Below are 18,521 nucleotides of genomic sequence, written 5' to 3'. Positions count from 1 at the left end.
ACGTGTTCTGCTCTTGCTGTTGTTATAGCGATAGCGGTTCGCCAAAAAACGCTGTAAATGGTGTTAAAGGTATCAAAATCGGTACGATTGATCTTTAGGACATTTGAAACAATTTGACCCGAAGCACCAACAAATAAAAAAATGAGAGGAGTTATGACGTCATCTTTTTTTGTATGAAATTAAAAAAAAATTGTTTAGAAACCTATCGTGTGTAGTATTAAACGAAAGGGCTTTCTAAGACGATTCCAAAAATATATCACATCATTACATTTGAGTAATTTTTTTTTTTAATTATAATAAAAATATTTTTTAAAACATACCAAGTTTGGGTTTCTCCAGATACAATACCGTTAAAAATTTTTTTGTTAAATATACCTCAAATTATACCTAATATCCTCATATCTAATTCTAATAAAGCAATTTTGAAAATATTTACATTTAGTATATTTGTTTTAATTTTTTCTACTCCCGTACCTTTATTTGTCATTTAAAAGGTCATCTCATACACACACCTTTAAACCCCTATGTTATAGTTGTCAAGACAAGTCTTTAGTCTATTCCCCAAAAAAGTATTTGTGCATACACGCAGTATCTTTTTGGTACTTTTACGATACTTCGTGTAATCACCACTTAAAAAATATTGTATTAAATACATTGTTGCCAACCTAATTTTAATTGATTGATGAGTACTAAGTGCATAGTAGAAACAATAAAATTCCTTCAGAAGTCAGAAACGCGCATGTGACACCCGTAATATAGCAAGATCCATAGACTACGAACACCGCTTAGCGTTGCTTGTTAGTCTCCATAGGCTACTGTGGCCAAAATCGAGAAAAAAAAAACTATCCAAAATTGTAATTTAACTAAGAGCAAGTACCAGGGCCTCACGAGTTACTAGAAGGTGTCGCTGACCATCCGGCCGTGGGGCGCGGGGCGCGGTGGCCGGGTCGCGTATCTTAGCTGTATACTTTTGGTTTGTTTACCTACATATATGTCCTATATGATTCCACTTGTTTAAAGTATTATTTTTGTTGAATGAAAAATATTTGTTAAATTTACAATTTTTAATATTTAAAGGTGAGATTTTTCAGTTAATTCTTACATAAATAATTTTTGCTACGAATTATAGATTCCGAGATATAAGCGACTTTCTGGAAAACCGTTATACTTATATTAATTTTATGCTTTCTATTTAAATATTTAATTGAGAAATTCATAGATCACACTTTGTAAAATTGAAAAATTAAAAAAAAGTACTTCATGTAATTATTTTCAAAATTGCTTTCTTAGTGTTAGATACCTAATATCCTCGTAGGATATTAGGTATAATTTGAGGTATATTTTACAAAAAAATATTGAACGGTATTGTATCTGGAGAAGCCCAAACTTGGTATGTTTTGAAAATTATTTTTATTATAATTAAAAAAAAGCGGCCAAGTGCGAGCCGGACTCGCCCATGAAGGGTTCCGTATTTAGGCGATTTATGACGTATTAAAAAAAACTACTTGCTAGATCTCGTTCAAACCAATTTTCGGTTGAAGTTTACATGGTAATGTACATCATATATTTTTTTTAGTTTTATCATTCTCTTATTTTAGAAGTTAGGGGGGGGGGACACACATTTTACCACTTTGGAAGTGTCTCTCGCGCAAACTATTCAGTTTAGAAAAAAATTATATTAGAAATCTCAATATCATTTTTGAAGACCTATCCATATACCCCACACGTATGGGTTTGATGAAAAAAAAAATTTTTGAGTTTCAGTTCGAAGTATGGGGAACCCCAAAAATTTATTGTGTTTTTTCTATTTTTGTGTGAAAATCTTAATGCGGTTCACAGAATACATCTACTTACCAAGTTTCAACAGTATAGTTCTTATAGTTTCGGAGAAAAGTGGCTGTGACATACGGACGGACAGACAGACAGACGGACAGACAGACAGACAGACAGACAGACAGACATGACGAATCTATAAGGGTTCCGTTTTTTGCCATTTGGCTACGGAACCCTAAAAACCGGCCAAGTGCGAGTCGGACTCGCGTTCCAAGGGTTCCGCGCATTACACAATTTTTAACAATATGTTTTGTTTAATGAAAAGTCAGTAAAATGTCTTTAAAAAACCCGTAGGGGCCGGATCAAAAACTAAGTACTTAAGTCCGACTCACGCTTGACTGCATATTTCTAATAGGTTTTCCTGTCATTTATAGGTAAAGAACTATTTAGTGTATTTTTTCAATATTGTAGACCCAGTACCTAGTTTCAGAGATAAGGGGGGGAAAGGGTCATTTTTTGCCTATTTTCTTGAATACCTGCTAAACTATTTATCTTAAAATTATCATTCCAAAGTTTAATTAATAATTAAATTAATAAACTTTATTTTGAAACACTTTTAGGTACAGAAATTTACAAACTTTTCTCAAAATGAGCTCTTTCATTTGATATGTAACACGATATCTTAGTTTGAAAAACTTTATTTTTTAATTTGCTCTTTTACCTCCCAAAAGTGGCCTACATATTTAAAATTCATTTGTTTACGTTACATATATGTCCGTCTTTGGGTCACAAACTTACATAGGTATGTGTGCCAAATTTTAACTTCATTAAAAGTGAGTAAAATGTCTTTAAAAACCCCGTAGGGGTCGGATCAAAATCTAAGTACTTAAGTCCGACTCACGCTCGACTGCACATTTCTAATAGGTTTTTCTGTCATCTATAGGTAAAGAACTATTAAGTGTAATTTTTTCAAAATTTTAGTCCAGTACTTTCAGAGAAAAAGGGGAGGAATGGTAATTTTTTGCCTATTTTCTTGAATAACTGCTAAACTATTTATCTTAAAATTATAAAAAAAATATATTTGAGATTCTCAAAATGAGCTCTTTCATCTGATACACACACGATATATTTTGAATAACTTTATTTTTTTATTTGCTCTTTTACCCCCAAAAAGTGGCCTCCATATTTAAAATTCATTTGTGTACGTTACATGTCCGTCTTTGGATCACAAACTTACATATGTGTGCCAAATTTCAACTTATTGAAAAGTGAGTAAAATGTCTTTAAAAAACCCGTAGGGGTCGGATCAAAAACTAGTACTTAAGTCCGACTCACGCTTGACTGCACATTTCTAATAGGTTTTCCTGTCATCTGGTTAAGAACTATTTAGTGTATTTTTTTAAATATTTTAGACCCAGTACCTAGTTTCAGAGATAAGGGGGGGAAAGGGTCATTTTTTGCCTATTTTCTTGAATAACTGCTAAACTATTTATCTTAAAATAATAAAAAAATATATTTGAGATTCTCAAAATGAGCTCTTTCATTTGATATGTAACACGATATAGTTTGAAAAACTTTATTTTTAAATTTCTCTTTTACCCCCCAAAAGTGGCCTTCATATTTAAAATTCATTTATTTACGTTACATCTTCGTCTTTAGGTCACAAACTTACATATGTGTGCCAAAATTTTGCGTTGCGGCGGGCGTCGCCGCAGAGCGGTTTGCGGCGCCGCAGATTTCTGATTTCTGATTTGTATGGAATTTAAAAAAAACTGTTTTGAAACCTATCGTGTGTGGTATTAAACGAAAGGGCTTTCTGAGCCGATTCCAAAAATATCATATCATTATATTTTAGTCATTTTTTTTAGGGTTCCGTACCTCAAAAGGACAAAACGGAACCCTTATAGGATCACTCGTGCGTCTGTCTGTCCGTCCGTCCGTCTGTCACAGCCTATTTTCTCCGAAACTACTGGACCAATAAAGTTGAAATTTGGCACACATATGTAAGTTTGTGATTGTGACCTAAAGACGAAGATGTAACGTAAATAAATGAATTTTAAATATGAAGGCCACTTTTGGGGGGTAAAAGAGAAATTTAAAAATAAAGTTTTTCAAACTATATCGTGTTACATATCAAATGAAAGAGCTCATTTTGAGAATCTCAAATATATTTTTTTATTATTTTAAGATAAATAGTTTAGCAGTTATTCAAGAAAATAGGCAAAAAATTACCATTCCCCCCCTTTATCTCTGAAACTACTAGGTCTAAAATAATGAAAAAAATACACTAAATAGTTCTTAACCTATAGATGACAGGAAAACCTATTAGAAATGTGCAGTCAAGCGTGAGTCGGACTTAAGTACTAGTTTTTGATCCGACCCCTACGGGTTTTTTAAAGACATTTTACTCACTTTTCAATAAGTTGAAATTTGGCACACATATGTAAGTTTGTGATCCAAAGACGGACATGTAACGTACACAAATGAATTTTAAATATGGAGGCCACTTTTGGGGGGTAAAAGAGCAAATAAAAAAATAAAGTTATTCAAAATATATCGTGTGTGTATCAAATGAAAGAGCTCATTTTGAGAATCTCAAATATATTTTTTTTATAATTTTAAGATAAATAGTTTAGCAGTTATTCAAGAAAATAGGCAAAAAATACCATTCCTCCCCTTTATCTCTGAAAGTACTGGACTAAAATTTTGAAAAAATTACACTAAATAGTTCTTTACCTATAGATGACAGGAAAACCTATTAGAAATGTGCAGTCGAGCGTGAGCCGGACTTAAGTACTTAGATTTTGATCCGACCCCTACGGGGTTTTTAAAGACATTTTACTCACTTTTAATGAAGTTATAATTTGGCACACATACCTATGTAAGTTTGTGACCCAAAGACGGACATATATGTAACGTAAACAAATGAATTTTAAATATGTAGGCCACTTTTGGGAGGTAAAAGAGCAAATTAAAAAATAAAGTTTTTCAAACTAAGATATCGTGTTACATATCAAATGAAAGAGCTCATTTTGAGAAAAGTTTGTAAATTTCTGTACCTAAAAGTGTTTCAAAATAAAGTTTATTAATTTAATTATTAATTAAACTTTGGAATGATCATTTTAAGATAAATAGTTTAGCAGTTATTCAAGAAAATAGGCACAAAATGACCCTTTCCCCCCCTTATCTCTGAAACTAGGTACTGGGTCTAAAATATTTAAAAAAATACACTAAATAGTTCTTAACCAGATGACAGGAAAACCTATTAGAAATGTGCAGTCAAGCGTGAGTCGGACTTAAGTACTAGTTTTTGATCCGACCCCTACGGGTTTTTTAAAGACATTTTACTCACTTTTCAATAAGTTGAAATTTGGCACACATATGTAAGTTTGTGATCCAAAGACGGACATGTAACGTACACAAATGAATTTTAAATATGGAGGCCACTTTTTGGGGGTAAAAGAGCAAATAAAAAAATAAAGTTATTCAAAATATATCGTGTGTGTATCAAATGAAAGAGCTCATTTTGAGAATCTCAAATATATTTTTTTTATAATTTTAAGATAAATAGTTTGGCAGTTATTCAAGAAAATAGGCAAAAAATTACCATTCCTCCCCTTTATCTCTGAAAGTACTGGACTAAAATTTTGAAAAAATTACACTGAATAGTTCTTTACCTATAGATGACAGGAAAACCTATTAGAAATGTGCAGTCGAGCGTGAGTCGGACTTAAGTACTTAGATTTTGATCCGACCCCTACGGGGTTTTTAAAGACATTTTACTCACTTTTAATGAAGTTAAAATTTGGCACACATACCTATGTAAGTTTGTGACCCAAAGACGGACATATATGTAACGTAAACAAATGAATTTTAAATATGTAGGCCACTTTTGGGAGGTAAAAGAGCAAATTAAAAAATAAAGTTTTTCAAACTAAGATATCGTGTTACATATCAAATGAAAGAGCTCATTTTGAGAAAAGTTTGTAAATTTCTGTACCTAAAAGTGTTTCAAAATAAAGTTTATTAATTTAATTATTAATTAAACTTTGGAATGATAATTTTAAGATAAATAGTTTAGCAGTTATTCAAGAAAATAGGCAAAAAATGACCCTTTCCCCCCCTTATCTCTGAAACTAGGTACTGGGTCTACAATATTGAAAAAATACACTAAATAGTTCTTTACCTATAAATGACAGGAAAACCTATTAGAAATATGCAGTCAAGCGTGAGTCGGACTTAAGTACTTAGTTTTTGATCCGGCCCCTACGGGTTTTTTAAAGACATTTTACTGACTTTTCATTAAACAAAACATATTGTTAAAAATTGTGTAATGCGCGGAACCCTTGGAACGCGAGTCCGACTCGCACTTGGCCGGTTTTTAGGGTTCCGTAGCCAAATGGCAAAAAACGGAACCCTTATAGATTCGTCATGTCTGTCTGTCTGTCTGTCTGTCTGTCCGTCTGTCTGTCCGTCCGTATGTCACAGCCACTTTTCTCCGAAACTATAAGAACTATACTGTTGAAACTTGGTAAGTAGATGTATTCTGTGAACCGCATTAAGATTTTCACACAAAAATAGAAAAAACACAATAAATTTTTGGGGTTCCCCATACTTCGAACTGAAACTCAAAAATTTTTTTATTCATCAAACCCATACGTGTGGGGTATCTATGGATAGGTATAGGTCTTCAAAAATGATATTGAGGTTTCTAATATCATTTTTTTCTAAACTGAATAGTTTGCGCTAGAGACACTTCCAAAGTGGTAAAATGTGTGTCCCCCCCCCCCCCCTAACTTCTAAAATAAGAGAATGATAAAACTAAAAAAAATATATGATGTACATTACCATGTAAACTTCAACCGAAAATTGGTTTGAACGAGATCTAGCAAGTAGTTTTTTTTAATACGTCATAAATCGCCTAAATACGGAACCCTTCATGGGCGAGTCCGGCTCGCACTTGGCCGCTTTTTTTTAATTATAATAAAAATAATTTTCAAAACATACCAAGTTTGGGCTTCTCCAGATACAATACCGTTCAATATTTTTTTGTAAAATATACCTCAAATTATACCTAATATCCTACGAGGATATTAGGTATCTAACACTAAGAAAGCAATTTTGAAAATAATTACATGAAGTACTTTTTTTTAATTTTTCAATTTTACAAAGTGTGATCTATGAATTTCTCAATTAAATATTTAAATAGAAAGCATAAAATTAATATAAGTATAACGGTTTTCCAGAAAGTCGCTTATATCTCGGAATCTATAATTCGTAGTAAAAATTATTTATGTAAGAATTAACTGAAAAATCTCACCTTTAAATATTAAAAATTGTAAATTTAACAAATATTTTTCATTCAACAAAAATAATACTTTAAACAAGTGGAATCATATAGGACATATATGTAGGTAAACAAACCAAAAGTATACAGCTAAGATACGCGACCCGGCCACCGCGCCCCGCGCCCCACGGCCGGATGGTCAGCGACACCTTCTAGTAACTCGTGAGGCCCTGGTACTTGCTCTTAGTTAAATTACAATTTTGGATAGTTTTTTTTTTCTCGATTTTGGCCACAGTAGCCTATGGAGACTAACAAGCAACGCTAAGCGGTGTTCGTAGTCTATGGATCTTGCTATATTACGGGTGTCACATGCGCGTTTCTGACTTCTGAAGGAATTTTATTGTTTCTACTACAGAACCTAATGAAAATTTTGTAAATTAGCAGCAATGCACTTAGTACTCATCAATCAATTAAAATTAGGTTGGCAACAATGTATTTAATACAATATTTTTTAAGTGGTGATTACACGAAGTATCGTAAAAGTACCAAAAAGATACTGCGTGTATGCACAAATACTTTTTTGGGGAATAGACTAAAGACTTGTCTTGACAACTATAACATAGGGGTTTAAAGGTGTGTGTATGAGATGACCTTTTAAATGACAAATAAAGGTACGGGAGTAGAAAAAATTAAAACAAATATACTAAATGTAAATATTTTCAAAATTGCTTTATTAGAATTAGATATGGGGATATTAGGTATAATTTGAGGTATATTTAACAAAAAAAATTTTAACGGTATTGTATCTGGAGAAACCCAAACTTGGTATGTTTTAAAAAATATTTTTATTATAATTAAAAAAAAAAATACTCAAATGTAATGATGTGATATATTTTTGGAACCGTCTTAGAAAGCCCTTTCGTTTAATACTACACACGATAGGTTTCTAAACAATTTTTTTTTAATTTCATACAAAAAAAGATGACGTCATAACTCCTCTCGTTTTTTTATTTGTTGGTGCTTCGGGTCAAATTGTTTCAAATGTCCTAAAGATCAATCGTACCGATTTTGATACCTTTAACACCATTTACAGCGTTTTTTGGCGAACCGCTATCGCTATAACAACAGCAAGAGCAGAACACGTGTGAAGGGATCCATGTCTGATTAAACAACTGGTAGTCGAATTTTATTCTTTACTATGCAGCGTGGCATCACACGCGGCGCCGCACGCCGCTTGGCGGCACCGCGCGCGGCGAAACTCACCGCTTTGCGGCACCGCGCGCGGCGCCGCGCACCGCGCTGCGGCACCGCGCGCGGCGACGCGCACCGCTTTGCGGCGCCGCGGCGCGGCACCGCGCACATGTGGCCGGGCCCTTATCGAGTTACCTCCCTCAAATTACGTCAATACAATAGTATCAGCCTTTAGTGAACTAAAGCCTGTTTACAAATACTTATGCAAAGATAAGAATATAAACATAATATAAAATGAGTGGTATTGTTTATATTAAAACCACTATCTTCTGAACGTGCCCTAATGATAAAAACCTTTTTATTTATCACAAGGTCTTCATGCCCTACATTCACTCTTGCAGATAATAAACTATCCCTTGATCATAAAACAAGGCAAATCTCTGTAAAATTCTGTCTCTTTTTAACAAACACAAAATGAAAAAAAAAATGGCGGACAGGGACAAATGATTATCAAGGCCTTATAGACTTGACAGACGTTATAAATAGCACCTTTATAATTTAACGTATCTAAATTTTCATTTTATCTTATATTTCTAGAATATGACTATGACGTCGACTGTGATATATATTATAGTACATCAAACGAACACCAAAAATTGCCAATCGGGGGAAATAATACATGTGTAAGCCAATTTTAGCATGGGTGTAGGTAATGGTGTATTAAACAAGATACTAAAAGTACCGGGGGGTGGGGGTGAAGCTGGGCTGGGGGTTTATAGTTTTTCGTAAATAACTCTTAAATGGTGGCCCGTAGCAAAAAATGTTCTATCACATATGTAATCTACATAAAATTTTCTACAAAAAACATTCAATGCATTTTTTCGCTAGGATCAATATATTAAGGCGGGAAAGTCACGTATAATTTGTTTTAAGGTCGTTTTTTTTTTATAGTTTTTCGTAAATAACTCGTAAACGGTAGGTCGGTAGCCCACAACAATAAATTATCTTTTACATAAATTATCTATTTGAGATTCCTTATTATAAAATAAATGCTACTTTTTTTCGCTAGGATTATTACCTACAACACCCATGCTAAAATTAGCTTACACATGTATTATTTCCGCTGTAATTCATTCGTTTGGTGGCCTAATAGGTATCGGAAAAACAGTTATTGCTATGAATTATTTAGTACCTTATTGTAATGTGTTAAACTATAAAAATAATTAAGATATACATATTAGATTTATGTCAATGACAACACCATCTGTTTTTTACAGACTTATATTTAAAGGAGGTTTGTATTCTGCAGCGGTATCATGGTCGCGTTTTTATCACCTGTCATGTTATGCATCACTTTCGCACTTACATACTTGTTAGAACGTGACAGGCATGGTGACAAATGATAAATAGCCCTTCTGGTGAAGATAGCTGACTAAACTAAGTATAACAATAAGTATTGGAAACGACTTTATATACAGATTGTCAGTCTTCAAATATACCTATTTTTCTGTTTAAAGTAATTTCACTATTAGATTTAACTCATTCAGCCCACAAAATTCTTATCAAAGTTACTATGATAAAGTACCTACTTAAATTGTTATTTGTTTGTTTAATAACTGACCTGCTCGGAAAACAATTGTTAAGATATTAAGGTCATTCACACACTGACACCGCAGTCTGCGGCTAGCTGCGCGACTTGTATGTATGTATGTAAAGTTTCATTCAATAGAACTTGCTAACTATGTAAACAAAAGTTACTAGTAATTTGACATTCAGTGTCAATTTTAGTATGGCGGTTTGTTTACATAGTTCTATTGAATGACACTTTATAAACCCTTTATTGTACAAAACACAGAACACAAATTTATGGCACATTATAGGCAGTACAAAGGCGAACTTATCCCTTTAAGGGATTTCTTTCAGTTAACCTTGGAGTAAATGAGAATTGATGAAGAACGGTAGACAAATATAGCACTGAGTACAATAGACTAGAGGAAAGTCAATAAAATTATGAAAGAGGGTGCAAATAAATAAGATAAACATAGTGTAACAACTAACTAACAATGTATGCAAGTATATCAGTTTGTTATTATTTATCATAACAAGTGCTGTACCACTGAATAAATAATAGTACTAGGTACAAAAGACTCGTCTCTAACAAAACGCGTTTGTTACGATCAGCACAGATATGGCCGCTAGGTGGCGAAAGCGCCACGCGCGGCTTATGGCTAGTCACCAAAATTGGTGTGGAACGGATGTACTTGTAGCTACCTGTAGCAAAGCGACGAAATCGCGGAGTGAGCCACGCCTGGCTGTACGACAAACTGCATGAGGAGTCGCTTCCCGGTAATCGCAAATAGACAGTGACGAATGTGAATCGATATATTTGGCCAAAGTGGCCAAATATATCGATTCACATCCTTATTTCTATTGTAGCAAAGGCGTGGTACGATATATTTGGCCACTTTGGCCCTCACTACCAATTTGATGCTGACAGTGTTCAGTGCGGCGTATCCCAGCAGTGTCAGTGTATGGATCGACTTAAATGTCCAATCTAGTTTCAATATTATTATAACAAAGAAATCATTACTGATACTGCTGATATACTATGGTTAGTTTAACCGATGTTTTTAGAGGTTTAAAAAAATTAAATTCGGTTCTAAGGGGTCATCCATTAATTACGTCACACGAATTTCTAGGTTTTTTGACCCCTCCCCCCTCCTTGTCACACTTGGTCACATTTGGCAAACCCCTCCCCCCTAGTGTGACGTCACATTTTTTCTACGAGATCACCAAATCGAATTAAGAATCGAATATTATATCAAAATATTTTTGACGATATAAATATTAGTAATTTTATAACCCAAAACTGCTTAGGAAAGAAAATTAAACGAATAAAAACGATTATCGTTTTAAAAACTTGTTATTTAAATGTACAGCGAATAAAATAATTTAAATAAATTTTCGGTTACTGATGAAGTTAAAGTGACGTCACAAAGTTTGTGTCTCCCCCCTCCCACATGTCACAATATGTCACATTTTCTTGACCCCCTCCCTCCCCCTAAACGTGTGATGTAATTAATGGATGACCCCTAAGTACGTAAAATACCTAAATATAAGTAAATTGTTAGCTATAGAGACTTCTTATATTATGATGCATGACATCAAATGCATTACTATTAGGTACAATATTTTACCAGTTTTATTATGCATAAAAATCTCGATCTCATTTTATTTAACGATTTCCTAATGATGACTCACGTGACAAGTCATTAGAGATCAAAAAGGGACCTCCCCGTAATGACGCGTAATTTAGTTAATACATTTTGTAGTGTTGATACAAGGTCAAGAAAAATATGGGTTTTGGTTTATAAAGATATTTGCATTGAAAATTTAAACAAAAGTTACTATTGTTTGTAGAGTCAGACCACACTAAGTTTTTATACCAAGTGCTTCGTCAAGTGACAAACCCAGTAGTCGGTAAAAAATCAACAACAAAGTCAGACTGTTTTGCGACAAAGATTGTCATAAAGAAAAGTATAGTAAAATTTATTTCTATCTATCTATCTATCTATTAAGCCCTTTTGTTCTGAGTTAGAGTATGTCTCTAAGCTCAGTGTGCCGCTTGGCAAAGGCCTCCTCTAGCTCTTTCCATTGGGATCTGTCGTGGACCACTCTTCTCCATTTCGGGCCCACTGTGAGATTGAGTTCATCCTCCCATCTTGTTTGAGGTTTCTTCTGACTCCGTGTGCAACCTCTTGGGTACCAATCTGTTACGATCTTACTCCATTTTTCCTGCTTATCTCTCAACATGTGGCCAGTCCATCTCCACTTCTGCTGGTCTATTTTAGTGAGTATGTCGGTCACTTTTGTTTTTTGTCTGCGTGTTCCCGTCATACTTCGTTCCAAAATTTATTTAAGTGAAGGTTAAGGTGACAGTCCATTTCCAACCACAGCTGCACTACTGATCATTTTACTATGGAAATTGACAGTAACAGCAACGCGTTCAGTACCAGTAGTGTAGCTGCGGTCAGAAATGGAATGTTAACGGAATGTTGTTGAGTTAATTTTCAAAAAATGTCAAGGAATGCACAAGAATAATAAAAAAGTTCCAAAATAATTGATCTTAGTCAGGGATGTAACGGATGTGGTTTTATCGGAACCGAAAGCGGAACCAGATGTTTTAAATTTAGTTTATCGGAACCAGAAACCGAATCGGAACCGAAAACGGAACTGGAACCAGAACCGGAGCCTGAGTCAGTACTATCAGTAGGTATACATTACACAACACAACACATACGAATAGGTACTTTAAATTCAAAAACACGTATAAACCAGAACATCTAATTACTGCAGCACGTGGCAAGCGGGGCTATGAGCGAATGACTGGTATAAACCTGTTTGTTTTTGATGTACACCCGCTCATCTCCCGCTGCCGCGCTAAGCATTGACATCCGATATAACTTCCGTTTCAAAAGTAACGGAACCGGAACAAAAACGGTTGTGTAATACCAAACGGAAGTTCCGACTTAACGGAAACGGAAACGGAGCTCTGTAACATCCCTGATCTTAGTTATAAAAGTTTAAAAAGGTATATAAGTTTTAGTTAATCCCTAATTATGATTTTCTTATTGACTGCTATCGTATTGCACACAAATTATACATAATACATAGAAATCATCCATAACTCAGGAACACAAAATAAATAAATGTCCCTTCTGGATTTGAACCCGGACCTCCTGCTTGGTAGCCAGGGCCACTACCAAGCAAAGTTTTGCATTTTACTATAGTATGGAAGATGACTGCACAGAAAAGTTTGTGTATTTAACATACAATATCTGGGAGACCGAGCTTTGCTCGGAAAACATATAAAATCTCAAAAATGTGCGTTTTCCCAGAGATAAGACCTAGCTAGATGGATTTTTCGCCCCCAAAAACCCCCATATACCAAATTTCATCGAAATCGTTAGAGCCGTTTCCAAGATCCCCGAAATATATATATAAATAAATAAATAAATAAATAAATAAATAAACAAGAATTGCTCGTTTAAAGGTATTAGATTTTTGACACAGCTATGTACTACAATGCACAAAATAATATTTGCTAATGATGACTCACCTACAGACAATCAAATAAAATCAATTCTTATTTACTTACTCTTAAAAGTGATTGTTAGGGCTGATTTAGACGGCGCGCGAACTCGCATGCGATTTAAGTTACATTGCCGACTGTTGGTTACGTCCAATTCAACCAACCGATCAAAACCCGCAATGGAATGAAACTTGCATGCCAGTTCTCGCATCGTCTAAATGAACCCTTAGCATGGGCTAAGGAGGACTATGGAGTCTGTGGACTTAAAACTTTTGACATAATTTGCAACTGGCAACCGACTCTAGAAATAGAGATTAACTTTTGACTTGAAAACTATGGCATCATTAATGCTACAAGCATTAGCTATTAACCTGTCTTCTACAAAGCTGTAAAAAAAGCACCCCTGTATCTACTCAGGTCGGAGATCTCCGGTCAACTGTTTGTTGCCATTGTCTTCGCTGCCCACTCGCGCGGACCACCTCAGTTTTGTTACTACGGACTTTTGCAACCAAACAATTTCGCAGTCGAAAAACAGCTTTATTCTGATTTTAATAAAACTGCTTTTTGACTGCGGTTTAAATGGCCAGAGATTCCTTAAGTACGACAATTCTGGGGCACAAATTACTAGACGCCGACCGGGGTAGATAGAGGGATTCTTTTTTCGCAAAACTTTGATGAATGTATATGGCTTTTTTTGGCTGGAGATATCCATTCTGGGTAGAGGACAGGTTAATGGTTTGTCTTAGAATTGGTTGCACCAAATCGTCTGTCACCGTTTAACTGCTTGCTACATTTTATTGTACGGAAGACTTCATAGTTTCCTGCTGAGTGTGGCTAATTCAAATCATCACTACATAGTATAAAACAAAGTCACTTCGCACTGTCTGTTCCTATGTATGCTTAGATCTTTAAAACTATGCAATGGATTTTGATGCAGTTTTTTTAATAGATAGAGCGATTCAAGAGGAAGGTTTATGTATAATTTGTTAACGTGTGCGAAGCCAGGGCGGGTCACTATTTAAGATATTTGAAACTTATAACTAGTTTCTTTAACTACCTACTATAAAAAGGGGGTAGATAAAAAAAGTTTTTAAGTTTCTATGTTACCTAACTCTATTCAAAAGGAAATCTTTCTAGATCCCTTAACGTTCTGCAAATGGAAACAGTATCTTGTATTTCTTCATGCCAATTTAAACTTTATTCAGTTTGAATTGGAAAAGTAGTTCTCTTACTAAACACAGATTCCACATGCATTCAATGCAAAACCTGTTCTAGCCTATTTATGGTCCTGACGTAACATACAAACATACCGGATACCTATAACAACATAATCGCCCGACACAATATAAATGTAAAACTCGGGGGTACCCACAATTTACGCGTTTTACACAGCTAGAACTCGATATATTCGCGTTACAGACACATGATCAACTTTGTTGTTGTAATTCAGGTCATGAAGTAATTAATTTACAACGAAATACTTACTCAATGCCAGTCAGAGTATCTTCATTGGTGAGTATTTTGTTAAAAAATTGGAGCGAAGCAACAAAACACAGGCGAAACTTCGCAAAAACTTGCACTCGACACGTTATTGTCAGAGAATATAGAACTTTCTCATTGCGGTGTTACACAAGCTTTAGAATCGGAAATAAATACAGAACTTTATAATAAGAAATAAATAAAAGAGAAAACGAACGAACACATCGCACACATAAGTACGCGAAGCGAAGTAAATAATGTCAATGTTGCCAGTGCGAAATTTTTATTTCCCTGGAGGGATCTTTTAAACTTGTGTCCTAAACAGTCGGTGGAAAGCGAAGAATCGTGGGCCCGTATATAGGGCCTACCGCGAACATAGAAGTCGGCAAATTGCGAGCATTTTTCTCTTTTCCTCCAATTAAGGCGTAATTCAAGTGAAAGAGAAAGATGTCCGCTATTTGCGAACTTCGATGTTCGCGGGCCTAGCGCAGCGCAGACCCGCTATAAGTAGTGTAACATAAGAACATAACTACATAATGTAACCATAGATAGAGGATAGCTCACTCCAGTAGGCCAATTTGAAAGTAGCAGTAGAAAAAAATTACGATTCATCCCTTTTTTGGATACGTTGACTTTAAAAAGTAGAATCTTGAGCGGTGCGAGTGTCTCAAAGCGCGAGAGGTGAACTTATTTTGCTATTGAGTGTAATGCAAAATTTTTGCACCACACCACCACGAGAAAAATATGTACAACCTGTAAAACATGACAACTATAGTTTGTCAAATCAAAGGACTGTCTCATTTCAGACATAGAGAGAATCATACTATCTTTGTGACAAAATAATTTTCACTCATGCATGTTTCCATTTCCATGATTATAGTTATTGAATCTTTATTTTTATTCGAGTCACAGGACTTCATTTAGGTAGGTATCTTTTGTTTCTTTTTTTTTATGTTTGGTGTAACTTATTGTTTTTCTGACGTCTCAAATAAACAAATTACTGTAGATATTCCTGGCACTATTTTTAACGCATTTTTTTATTGTCGTGGTCTTACTTTGATTTAAAATGTGAATTATTGTTTTCAATATTAGTATGTTTTCAAAATACCTATAACTGATTGTCGTCTGGTAAAAATACGAACTAATATTGTACAATTTGCTGTTGATCAACGCAATAGGGATTTTTTCTAAACACCCGTTGTCTAGGGAGTTCATTACACGTATGGCAACTCTTACCTAATGTCAGCTCTCAACTTAGCAGAATTTTGCGAAGGCGTTTTGTTATTGCAATGTTGTTATAAAATCTTTAGAGTCTGTGCGGAAAGAGAAGAGTCGTGGAATGTATGGGGCCCATTACATTCCACGACTCTTCTCTTTCCGAACAGACTCTAACGATATTTTATTTATTTTATAAGATATTTACAGAAATATCTGGATATTATTATAGTAGTTTATGCAACAGTGATATAATAAGGGTTCTTAAAATTCAAGGGTCGAAGTTACAAAACGAGACGTAGTCGAGTTTTGTAAAAAAAGACCCGAGAATTTTAAGAACCAATTATGAGCTGTTGCATACATTACTTTTTCTATGACAGCTGCAGCAAAAAAAAAAAAAAAAAAAAAAAAAAAAAAAAAAAAAAAAAAAAAATATTATTAAAAAAAAAGAGTTATAATTAAAAAAAAAAAGAGTTATTATTTAAAAAAAATTAAGTTATTATTTAAAAAAAAAAAGAGTTATTATTGTAAATGAAAACATACCTCTTTCAATCAAGATGATCGGAACTTGTATCTTTTTCTACTCCAGCACTTAAATGTGTCAATTAAATGACTGACAGTGATATCTAAAGCAATGTCATTTGAATGCTTTGTCTATAGGCTCATAAGATGACTGCTAGCAGTCATCTTATGAGTATAATACAACTGCTTTATTTTTTTTAAAGATACAAGTTCCGATCATCTTGATTGAAAGAGGTATGTTTTCATTTACAATAATAACTCTTTTTTTTTTTAAATAATAACTCTTTTTTTTTTTTAAATAATAACTCAATTTTTTTCAAATAATAACTCTTTTTTTTTAATAATAACTTTTTTTTTAATAATAACTTTTTTTTTTTTTTTTTTTTTTTTTTTTTTTTTTTTTTTTTTTTTTGGCTGCAGCTGTCATAGAAAAAGTAATGTATGCAACAGCTCATAATTGGTTCTTAAAATTCTCGGGTCTTTTTTTACAAAACTCGACTACGTCTCGTTTTGTAACTTCGACCCTTGAATTTTAAGAACCCTTATTATATCACTGTTGCATAATAGTAGTTTATGCAACAGTGATATAATAAGGGTTCTTAAAATTCAAGGGTCGAAATTACAAAACGAGACGTAGTCGAGTTTTGTAAAAAAAGACCCGAGAATTTTAAGAACCAATTATGAGCTGTTGCATACATTACTTTTTCTATGACAGCTGCAGCAAAAAAAAAAAAAAAAAAAAAAAAAAAAAAAAAAAAAAAAAAAAAAAAAAAAAAAGTTATTATTAAAAAAAAGAGTTATTATTAAAAAAAGTTATTATTTAAAAAAAATTGAGTTATTATTTAAAAAAAAAAGAGTTATTATTTAAAAAAAAAAGAGTTATTATTGTAAATGAAAACATACCTCTTTCAATCAAGATGATCGGAACTTGTATCTTTAAAAAAAATAAAGCAGTTGTATTATACTCATAAGATGACTGCTAGCAGTCATCTTATGAGCCTATAGACAAAGCATTCAAATGACATTGCTTTAGATATCACTGTCAGTCATTTAATTGACACATTTAAGTGCTGGAGTAGAAAAACTACTATTAAAAAAAATAAAGCAGTTGTATTATACTCATAAGATGACTGCTAGCAGTCATCTTATGAGCCTATAGACAAAGCATTCAAATGACATTGCTTTAGATATCACTGTCAGTCATTTAATTGACACATTTAAGTGCTGGAGTAGAAAAATTATAAAAAGTATTTATGAAATAATACACAAAAATCTATAGCTGTTTTTTGGCTAACTAGGTATTTGTATTATAAGATGTGCGAACTACAAGGTGAAGGAACTAAAAGTGATGGTAACGAAAAAAATGTTAGGGCTCCTCTACACGATGGGCCAGCGCCGGCCACTCCAAGGGACGCAGCCATGCGGTAGAATGAGATAGCAATATCACTTGCTCCCTCTAACGCATAAATGCGTCCCTTGGAGTGGCCGGCGCTGGCCCATCGTGTAGAGCAGCGGTCGGCAACCTTTTTGCAGCCAAGGGCCACATAGTAGTTGTTGTAACGAAGTTGACGCGGGCCGCACTTTGTGACTTTATCAGGCATTGTCGTTTGTGAATATTACATACAAAATAGCCAGGGAGGCTCGCGGGGCCGCAAGTGAGAGGTTCGCGGGCCGCATTCTTGTTGCCGACCGCTGGTGTAGAGGAGCCATTACCTATACCTACTTATTCTAAAACTTTCGTTGCTTTAAATAGGTAGGTATTAATTACTTAAGTTTTGCTTCAATATTACACATGACCAGGCATCGGAGTTTTTGTCGCATGGTAAGACTAATAGCAAGTTATGGAGTCGACATTTGCCATAAATGTAAACTTTTATTCATACTCATACTCATGATTAATTTTATTTAATATGAGAACAGATTACTAAATAGTTACTACGTATATAAGTTTAATTTATTAAA

At 34.0% G+C, this 18,521-nt stretch overlaps 1 protein-coding gene across 1 annotated transcript in view; it reads right to left on the bottom strand.

Annotated features, from left to right (window-relative positions):
* LOC134658402 (dual serine/threonine and tyrosine protein kinase-like) overlaps positions 1 to 15,026 on the bottom strand; it is a 39,966-nt gene extending 24,940 nt beyond the window's left edge. The window contains exon 1 of the mRNA XM_063514086.1: positions 14,829 to 15,026. The gene's annotated coding sequence lies outside the window, so the exon portion shown is untranslated. The remainder of the gene's footprint in view (positions 1 to 14,828) is intronic.
* Positions 15,027 to 18,521: the final 3,495 nt, after the last annotated feature.

The sequence above is a fragment of the Cydia amplana genome, chromosome 22 (genome assembly GCF_948474715.1).
Source record: "Cydia amplana chromosome 22, ilCydAmpl1.1, whole genome shotgun sequence".
Lineage (NCBI taxonomy): Eukaryota > Metazoa > Arthropoda > Insecta > Lepidoptera > Tortricidae > Cydia > Cydia amplana.
This window is presented reverse-complemented; position numbering and strand designations above follow the sequence as displayed.